A 9793-nucleotide genomic window follows, 5' to 3' on the forward strand; every position below is an offset into this window, starting at 1 on the left:
TTTGCGGGCAGAATTGAGATGTTCTGCGAAACATTCACCCAGTGTATGCATCATGCTACGTTGGGGAAACGACACTGTGAGCAGCGAATGCCGTAGACTAGGTTGTGGCAAATGTGCAGGCAAAGTGCTGCTTGACCTGGCAGGTATGTTAGAGCCCTTGGATATTCAGGAGGGAGCAGGTAAATGGGCAGGTGTTTCACATTCGGCGGTTGCAGGGGAAAGTGCCTTGGGACTATGGGAGGTGGGTGTGGTTGTTGAGAGTGAAGGAAGAGTGGACCTGAGGTGTAAGCCCTGCCCATTTACCTTCTCTTTTACATAAATCGTGAAGTTGGAAGAAAGTTCCATAGAATGATTCAGTACCATGTGACTCATGAACTAATTTGTATTCATGTTCCGGGCCAGCATCATTATTGTGTCACAGCAGCTGCAGGCCATCACCGGGGGCCCGCCGTATGACGTCACGGTACGGCTGGAAGCCTCGGGACAGTTTATCAAAGGAACCTCCCTGTGGGTCAGGGCAACCCTGCATCGGAAAGCACTGAGATGGTCAACCACTACCAGTTAACATGGGGAACACATCTCCACATTACGCAGTCTCGAGGCAAACTTCCCGTCTTTCCACTTAAAGCTCAAGAGCACTCAAAACGAAATTCCCCAGGTAAGTTTGGAAGAATTTTTTCCAGGTGTTCGCAAAGTATATCTATGAGCACTTTGTTAAAGTTTGAAGTTTGCAAGTGTTGAAATGTTGTGCTTTTGAGCGAAATCACAGTTCGAAAAAACAGAATGTGGGAATTTAGACAGAGTTTACATTTGCGCGTCGGCAATATGTCTGCGGGTGCGTGATGGGAGCATCACACAGAAGGGAAACCATCTCTCCTATTCACTCAATGTCCTCTTTAGCAGCTTTCCCGTATAACGGCGCACTGTTCTGCACCTCGCCTCCTCATCTGCTTCCCAAAACACTTCGACATAAATATTTCACATTGATATACTGGCCCAATGTGCACAGTTGAGATGACACACTCGTGGAGGTCTGCGGGGTCTTCTCCTGTTCTCTGTTGAGGAGGACAATGCTTGTCACTGGTCACTCAGGTGTCAGAGAAAAGTTTAGAAACAAAACGGCTTAATTTTCTGCCAGTAGAGAGGGGCCGGTTCCTGGAGATGGAACAAATGACAGCAGGGAGACAGAATGAGAAGCAGCTGTTCTGGAAATTCTTTGCCTGACCCCATTCAAAACAGACAACTTCACAACTGGAGGGAGAACAGCAAACAGACCGCCCCGGGGCGGGCTTGAAACATCAAACTTTAAATTAACAGCCGAACGTGCTGACCAATTGCGCCACAGAGGCAAGGAACCACGCCTCCTTCCCCATCGCTTAGGGGAGGCTATGAGTGAATTCATAATTCAGCTTGCCCATCCGAGAATTACAATTGGCGTCTATCAGTTTTCCTTTTCCTTGATAAAGCCACCATGCTGCAGAGTTCTGACGTTAACACGGACATGCGCAGCAATGGAAACACTCACAACGTGAACAACCAAAGATAATCACCGTCACTGATTCCCTTCCACAGGCCCAATTTTGTGAAGCAGTATCTTTCACTGGCAAAGGAAACACCCTTGTCCACAGGTACCTGCTTCATTTCGATCACGATTTCATGCCCCTCACTGTTCTAGTCTCATTTCCAAACACTTTGCTCACAGCCTCAAAAGAAGTTCTGCGGGTATCTGCTTGTTCCACCCAAACAGGCAGTGGGTTGCCGATTCCCACCAGTCCCAATGTGAGTGAAATTCTTTTCCCCCTCCACTGATTTGAATCTTGAAGAAGAAGCCGGGGAGCAAGCTCCCTTTCTTTTCGACGACATTTCTCATTTATGGGCGGCACGGTGGCACAGTGGTTAGCACTACTGCCTCACAGCGCCAGAGACCCGCGTTCAATTCCCGCCTCAGGCGACTGACTGTGTGGAGTTTGCACGTTCTCCCCGTGTCTGTGTGGGTTTCCTCCGGGTGCTCCGGTTTCCTCCCACAGTCCAAAGATGTGCAGGTCAGGTGAATTGGCCAAGCTAAATTGCCCGTAGTGTTAGGTAAGGGGTAAATGTAGGGGTATGGGTGGGTTGCGCTTCGGCGGGGCGGTGTGGACTTGTTGGGCCGAAGGGCCTGTTTCCACACTGTAAGTAATCTAATCAAATCATTTTGTAGTCGGCAGGGTTCACACCTACGTGGGGAAACCGCAATGGATTTCAAGTCCATCGCATTAACCACTCGGCCCACAAAAAGAGAACCACACTGACAACTTCACTTCCCAGGTCTGTCTGCCTGTGGAGCTAAGAAAGAGTGAATCATCGCAGAGTTTGTTTGAATCGAATCACTTCACATTGTTTCGAAAGGCTTAAATATCTGCACATGGTGTTTGCAGATATTTAGGTGTTTCATCCCAAAAGATGAAATGAACTTTCAGTTAAAAACAAAACTAGAAATTGCAGGAGGAACTCAGCAGGTCAGGCAACATCTGTGGAAAGAGAATCAGAGACAACATTTCAGGATTCTGTTTTCTCCGACAGGGACTGTCAAACCTGCCGAGTTTCTCTTTTTGTCCCGGCTTCTCTGCATCCGCAGTCCCTTCCGTTAGACATTAATTCAATTCAGAAACCCCTTTGTGGAGAAGATTTCCGTTTGGGGAACATTTTCCTGACCCCATTAAAAGCGCACGGCTTCGAAGCCAAGGAAGAACAGCGAACACACGGCCACTGGGTGGGCCCGAAGCACCAACCCTTCGGTTAACAGCCGAACACGCTGACCAATCGCGCCACAGAGACAGACGACAGTACGCTCTGCGCCATCGCTTAGGGGAGGCTATTAGTGAATTCATAATTCAGCCTCGCCGCCCAGAATTACAATTGTCGTCTATCAGTTTTACTTTTCCATAATAAAGACTGGAAGATTCATTGTAGAGACACCGGGGACAGTCTGAAGACACATCCATGTCAGGAGGAACTAGATTTCTTACTCCGGGGCCGTCGCCCTTCGAGCCTTTCACTGTTTTGCCTGTTCCCGAGTTCTCGCATTGGCTCGGAGACGAGAAGGGGCTTGAATTCCTGATGTGCAGGAACGACAATTCTGTCAATGTCTCAGATCAGTTCATGTCCCGAGAACATCAGAGTCAATCTCCCGGCCTCTTCAACAAGGGGACGGTGTCTGGACTGTCTCTACTCAGTCGGACAGTTCATCTTTCATTCTCCTCTAAATACGCTTCCCAAAGAGTTTCTAAAGATTCACAAAGCTGGAGACTGGGATTTCTGTTTTGCTTCATGAACATTTTTCCATTTCCCAACTGAGAATATTTTGCCAAAATCTCTTCATAATTGTACCCCTTCCGTCATGTCCAGGGATGAGGAATTTCCATTTTAGAGACACATTCCCAAGGCTGGGAATGTTCGCTTTGGAGCAAAGAAGGTTAACTGGAGATTTCCTGGGGCTGTTGGTAATGATGGGAGAAGAAGCGGTGGGAATGGGCAGATTAATGATCAGAAGAATCAATTGCCACTGACCAGAGTCAGTTACCAGAGGACAGGGATTGAAGTTCTTGAATGAAAAGCAGCACTTGTGACTAATAAACACAGAGAATATTGCAGAAAGCCAACAGGTCGAGCAGCATCTGTGCAAGGGTAAACAGAGCTGACGTTGTGAGGCTGGTACGTTGTTTGTTCAGAACCCGAGTTTCCTGCATGGCAATCAATTCCCAGACATGAGAAAACGGGACTTTATTGAGACGGGTTTTGTGAAGTTTGAGCGATAATGCAACCAACAGGAAGTCATTTAAAATCGCCAGCGAAGAAAGCATAGTCAGCAGTTTACCACCCTGGGCGGGGTAGCCCCAAAGGATCTCTACGCCAACACCTTAAGTGTTCGGCCACAACTACACGCCCAAAGTTGTGGTGTAAAATTTCTCATGGAATGGTTCGAACAGGAAAGGTGAGTATTGGGCTTGTCCTGTCCGCGACATAGCCCCAACGTAGCCTGTTCCCCTGGATTTGATCAGGACAGAGGAGGTTGATGGGAGATCGAATTGAACTACACACATTGAAGAGGGATAGAGCGGGTGGGGAGGATCCATTCCCATGCGGAGAGAGATTAATAATCAGGGCCGAAAATAAGGAGCCACTTCAAGAAATTTGGGATTCATTCAGCAAAGCTAATGTAGAACTGTTCACAGAAAATTGTGATGAAAGTCTCTCGAGTCATTTTGATGAGTAGTGTTGATGATGCTAATACAATCGATAGGATGAACGTAGATTGGTAAATGTATTTGGTGACAGTTCTGTTCTCGTCCTGTGAGCGAAACCTGGATCTGAAAGAATAAAAGGGGCATTAACAACATCGATCTGAAATTGGATACGTGACAAAAAAACAGAGCCATCATTAACAGTTGGCTTTTGAACTGGAAAAGCTTTCTCGTGAAATCAGCTTGAGGCTTGAGTTCTGCAAGGTCAAGATAATTTAAGTAAAACACGGAAACGCTAGCCTCATTAGCAGACAGTGAAAGGATTACAAGACGCAAATTAAACATTTTCTACAAGTGATATAGTGGACTGGGAAGATAAGTATTATAACCTGTGAACAACAAAGTTCTGGAGCACAACACTTACATTTCAAATACCGAAAACATCCAGGTCCTGATTAATCAGATTGCATTGTCATGCTTTTCTGCAAAACATCCACTTGCAATGTCCTACAAAAGAGTGACAAAACCCATCCCTGTCAGCCCAGGATAGAAAATCCGAAGGGATGAACGTTTGCTGATTTTCTGAAGATTCACAAAGCTAAGACTGGGTTTTGGTGATTGTTTCCTTTCCACTCCCAAGAGCCGCAGTGGTTGAGGCGTTGAGTTGGGGAAAGTAAAATGTGCCCGTTAGCAGCATGTGGGGCTATTTCAGCTTCCCCTCCTCTGACAGCGCTGTGACGTGACTCCGATGTTCTCAGGGACATTTGCTGATGCGAGACAGTTAAAAGATTCCCATTCCCGCAGATCGGGAATTCAAACCGTATGCCGGCTTCAGGACAATGAGAAAGCTTAATTGGGGTGTGTGAAGAAGCTGTGAGCTGTATTTCAAACAGGTAGGTGGAGTCAGATGCGTCATCCATTGCGCCCGTGACCTGTGTGTATCTGACGGCACCATGCTGCATAGTTCTGACGTTATACACATGCGCAGCAATGGGAACCTTCACAAGGTGAACAACCAAAGATAATAACCGTCACTGATTCCCTTCCACAGGCCCAACTTTGTGAAGCAGTATCTTTCACTGGCAAAGGAAACACCCTTGTCCACAGGTGCCTGCTTCATTTCGATCATGATTTCACGCCCCTCACTGTTCTAATCTCATTTCCAAACACTTTGCTCACAGCCTCAAAAGAAGTTCTGCGGGTATCTGCCTGTTCCACCCGAACAGGCAGTGGGTTGCAGATTCCCACCAGTCCCAATGTGAGTGAAATGCTTTTCCCCCTCCACTGATTTGAATCTTAAAGAAGAAGCCGGGGAGCAAGCTCCCGTTCTTTTCGACGACATTTCTCATTTTGTACTCGGCAGGGTTCACGTCTGCGTGGGGAAACCGCAATGGATTTCAAGTCCATCGCATGAACCAATCGGCCCACGAATACAGAACCACACTGACAGCTTCACTTCCCAGGTCTGTCTGCCTGTGGAGCTAAGAAAGAGTGAATCATCGCAGAGTTTGTTTGAATCGAATCACATCACAGTGTTTCGAAAGGCTTAAATATCTGCACACGGTGTTTGCAGATATTTAGGTGTTTCATCCCAAAAGATGAAATGAACTTTCCGTTAAAAACAAAACTAGAAATTGCAGGAGGAACTCAGCAGGTCAGGCAACATCGTGGAATGAGAATCAGAGACAATATTTTAGAATTCTGTTTTCTCCGACAGGTACTGTCAAACCTGCCGAGTTTCTCTTTTTGTCTCGGCTTCTCAGCATCCGCAGTCCCTTCCGTTAGACATTAATTCAATTCAGAAACCCCTTTGTGGAGAAGATTTCCGTTTGGGGAACATTTTCCTGACCCCATTAAAAGCGCACGGCTTGGAAGCCAAGGAAGAACAGCGAACACACCGCCCCAGGGTGGGCTCGAACCACCAACTCTTCGGTTAATAGCCGAATGCGCTGACCAATTGCGCCACAGAGAAAGGCGACAAAATGGGCTGCGCCATCGCTTAGGGGAGGCTATTAGTGAATTCATAATTCAGCCTCCCCGCCTAGAATTACAATTGCAGTCTATCAGTTTTACTTTTCCATAATAAAGCCTGGGAGATTTATTGTAGAGACACTGGGGACAGTCTGAAGACACATCCATGTCAGGAGGAACTAGATTTCTTACTCCGGGGCCGTCGCCCTTCGAGCCTTTCACTGTTTTGCCTGTTCCCGAGTTCTCGCATTGGCTCGGAGACGAGAAGGGGCTTGAATTCCTGATGTGCAGGAACGACAATTCTGTCAATGTCTCAGATCAGTTCATGTCCCGAGAACATCAGAGTCAATCTCCCGGCCTCTTCAACAAGGGGACGGTGCCTGCACTGTCTCTGCTCAGTCGGACAGTTCATCTTTCATTCTCCTCTAAATACGCTTCCCAAAGAGTTTCTCAATGTTCACAAAGCTGGAGACTGGGATTTCTGTTTTGCTTCATGAACATTTTTCCATTTCGTAACTGACAATATTTTGCCAAAACCTCTTCCCAATTGTACGCCATGATTCATTTCCAGGGATGAGGAATTTCCATTCTGGGGAGACATTCCCAAGGCTGGGAATGTTCGCTTTGGAGCAAAGAAGGTTAACTGGAGATTTCCTGGGGCTGTTGGTAATGATGGGAGAAGAAGCGGTGGGAATGGGCAGATTAATGATCAGAAGAATCAATTGCCACTGACCAGAGTCAGTTACCAGAGGACAGGAATTGAAGTTCTTGAATGAAAAGCAGCACTTGTGACTAATAAACACAGAGAATACTGCAGAAAGCCAACATGTCGAGTAGCATCTGTGGAAAGGTAAACAAAGCTGACGTTTTGAGTCTGGTACGTTGTTTGTTCAGGACTCGAGTTTCCTGCATGGCAATCAATTCCCAGACATGAGAAAGCGGGACTTTATTGAGACGGGTTTTGAGAAGTTTGAGCGATAATGTAACCAACAGGAAGTCATTTAAATTCGCCAGCGAAGAAAGCATAGTCAGCAGTTTACCACCTTTGGCGGGGGAGCCCCAAAGGATCTCTACGCCAACACCTTAAGTCTTCAGCCACAACTACACGCCCAAAGTTGTGGTGTAAAATTTCGCATGGAATTGTTCTAACAGGAGAGGTGAGCACTGGGCTTGTCTTGTCCGCGCCATAGTCCCAACGTATCCTGTTGCCCTGGATTTGATCAGGACAGAGGAGGCTGATGGGAGATCGAACTGAACTACACACATTGATGAGAGATAGAGCGGGTGGGAAGGATCCATTCCCATGCGTAGAGAGATTAATAATCAGGGCCGAAAATAAGGAGCCACTTCAAGAAATTTGGGGTTCATTCAGCAAAGCTAATGTGGAACTGTTAACAGAAAATTGTGATGAAAGTCTCTCGAGTTATTTTGATGAGAAGTGTTGATGATGCTAATACAATCGGTAGGATGAACGTAGAATGGTAAATGTATTTGGTGACAGTTCTGTTCTAGCCCTGTGAGCGAAACCTGGATCTGAAGGACTAAAAGGGGCATTAACAACATCGATCTGAAATTGGATTCGTGACAAGAAACAGAGCCATCATTAACAGTTGGCTTTTGAACTGGAAAAGCTTTCTCGTGAAATTAGCTTGAGGCTTGAGTTATGCAAGGTCAAGATAATTTAGGTAAAATACGGAAACGCTATCCTCATTAGCAGACAGTGAAAGGATTACAAGACGCAAATTAAACAGTTTGGACAAGTGATACAGGGGTTTGGTAAGATAAGTATTATAAACTGTGAACAACAAAGTTCTGGAGCACAACACTTACATTCAAAGACCGAAAACATCCAGGTCCTGATTAATCAGATTGCATTGTGGTTCTTTTCTGCAAAACATCCACTTGCAATGTCCTACAAAAGAGTGACAAAACCCTTCCCTCTCAGCCCAGGATAGAAAATCCGAAGGGATGAGCGTTTGCTGATTTTCTGAAGATTCACAAAGCTAAGACTGGGTTTTGGTGATTGTTTCCTTTTCATTCTCAGGAGCCGCAGTGGTTGAGGCGTTGAGTTGGGGAAAGTAAAATGTGCCTGTGAGAAGCGTGTGGGGCTATTTCAGCTTCCCTTCATCTGACAGCGCTGTGACTTGACTCCGATGTTATCAGGGACATTTATTGACGCGAGACAGTGAAAAGATTCCCATTCCCGCAGATCGGGAATTCAAACCGTATGCCGGCTTCAGGACAATGAGAAAGATTAATTGGGGTGTGTGAAGAAGCTGTGAGCTGTATTTCAAACAGGTAGGTGGAGTCAGATGCGTCATCCATTGCGCCCCGGCCCTGTGCGTATCTAACGCCACCATGCTGCAGAGCTCTGACGTGGACATGCGCAACAATGGGTACATTTACAAGGTGAACAAACAAAGATAATCCCCTTCAACAGGCCCAACTTTGTGAAGCAGTATCTTTCACTGGCAAAGGAAACACCCTTGTGTGCCTGCTTCATTTCGATCACGATTTCATGCCCCTCACTGTTCTGGTCTCATTTCCAAACACTTGGCTGATAACTTCAAAAGAAGCTCTGCGGGTATCTGCTTGTTCTACCCGAACAGGCAGTGGGTTGCAGATTCCCACCACTCCACTGATTTGAGTCTTAAAGAAGAAGCCGGGGAGCAAGCTCCCATTCTTTTCGACGACATTTCTCATTTTGTACTCGGCAGGGTTCACACCTTCGTGGGGAAACCGCAATGGATTTCAAGTCCATCGCATTAACCACACGGCCCACGAAAAGAGAACCACACTGACAACTTCACTTCCCAGGTCTGTCTGCCTGTGGAGCTGAGAAAAAGTGAATCTTCGCAGAGTTTGTTTGAATCCAATCACTTCCCAGTGATTCGAAAGGGTTAAATATCTGCACATGGCGAATCTACGTGTTTCATCCCAAAAGATGAAATGAACTTTCCGTTAAAAACAAAACTAGAAATTGCAGAAGGAACTGAGAACGTCTGTCGACATCTGTGGAAAGAGAATCAGAGACAATATTTCAGAATTCTGTTTTCTCAGACAGGTACTGTCAAACCTGCCGAGTTTCTCTTTTTGTCTCGGCTTCTCAGCATCCGCAGTCCCTTACGTTAGACATCAATTCAATTCAGAAACCCCTTTGTGGAGAAGATTTCCGTTTGGGGAACATTTTCCTGACCCCATTAAAAGCGTAGAGCTTCGAAGCCAAGGAAAAGCGTCGAGCACACCGCCCCTGGGTGAGTTTGAACTACCAACTTCATTCTGGACGAAGGACCGATACCCAACATGAGCAAGACGAATGTAGTGTTCAAAATACCATGCAAGGACTGCACAAAACACTATATAGGACAAACAGGAAGACAGCTAACAATCCGCATACATGAACATGAACTAGTCACGAAACGACACGACCAGCTATCCTTAGTAGCCACACACGCAGACCACAAGCAACATGAATTCGACTGGGACAACACTACCATTATAGGGCAAGCCAGACAGAGGAGAAAGTGAGTCTGCAGATGCTGGAGATCAAAGTTGAAACTTTATTGCTGGAACAGCACAGCAGGTCAGGCAGCATCCAGGGA

At 46.4% G+C, this 9793-nt stretch overlaps 1 non-coding gene across 1 annotated transcript; it reads right to left on the minus strand.

The window, feature by feature from the left end:
* Positions 1 to 6118: 6118 nt before the first annotated feature.
* Positions 6119 to 6196, minus strand: trnan-auu. Its single transcript has one exon. It is a non-coding gene; the product is annotated as a tRNA-Asn (tRNA).
* Between the last annotated feature and the right edge of the window lie 3597 nt (positions 6197 to 9793).

This window comes from Chiloscyllium plagiosum, chromosome 44 (genome assembly GCF_004010195.1).
Source record: "Chiloscyllium plagiosum isolate BGI_BamShark_2017 chromosome 44, ASM401019v2, whole genome shotgun sequence".
NCBI lineage: Eukaryota > Metazoa > Chordata > Chondrichthyes > Orectolobiformes > Hemiscylliidae > Chiloscyllium > Chiloscyllium plagiosum.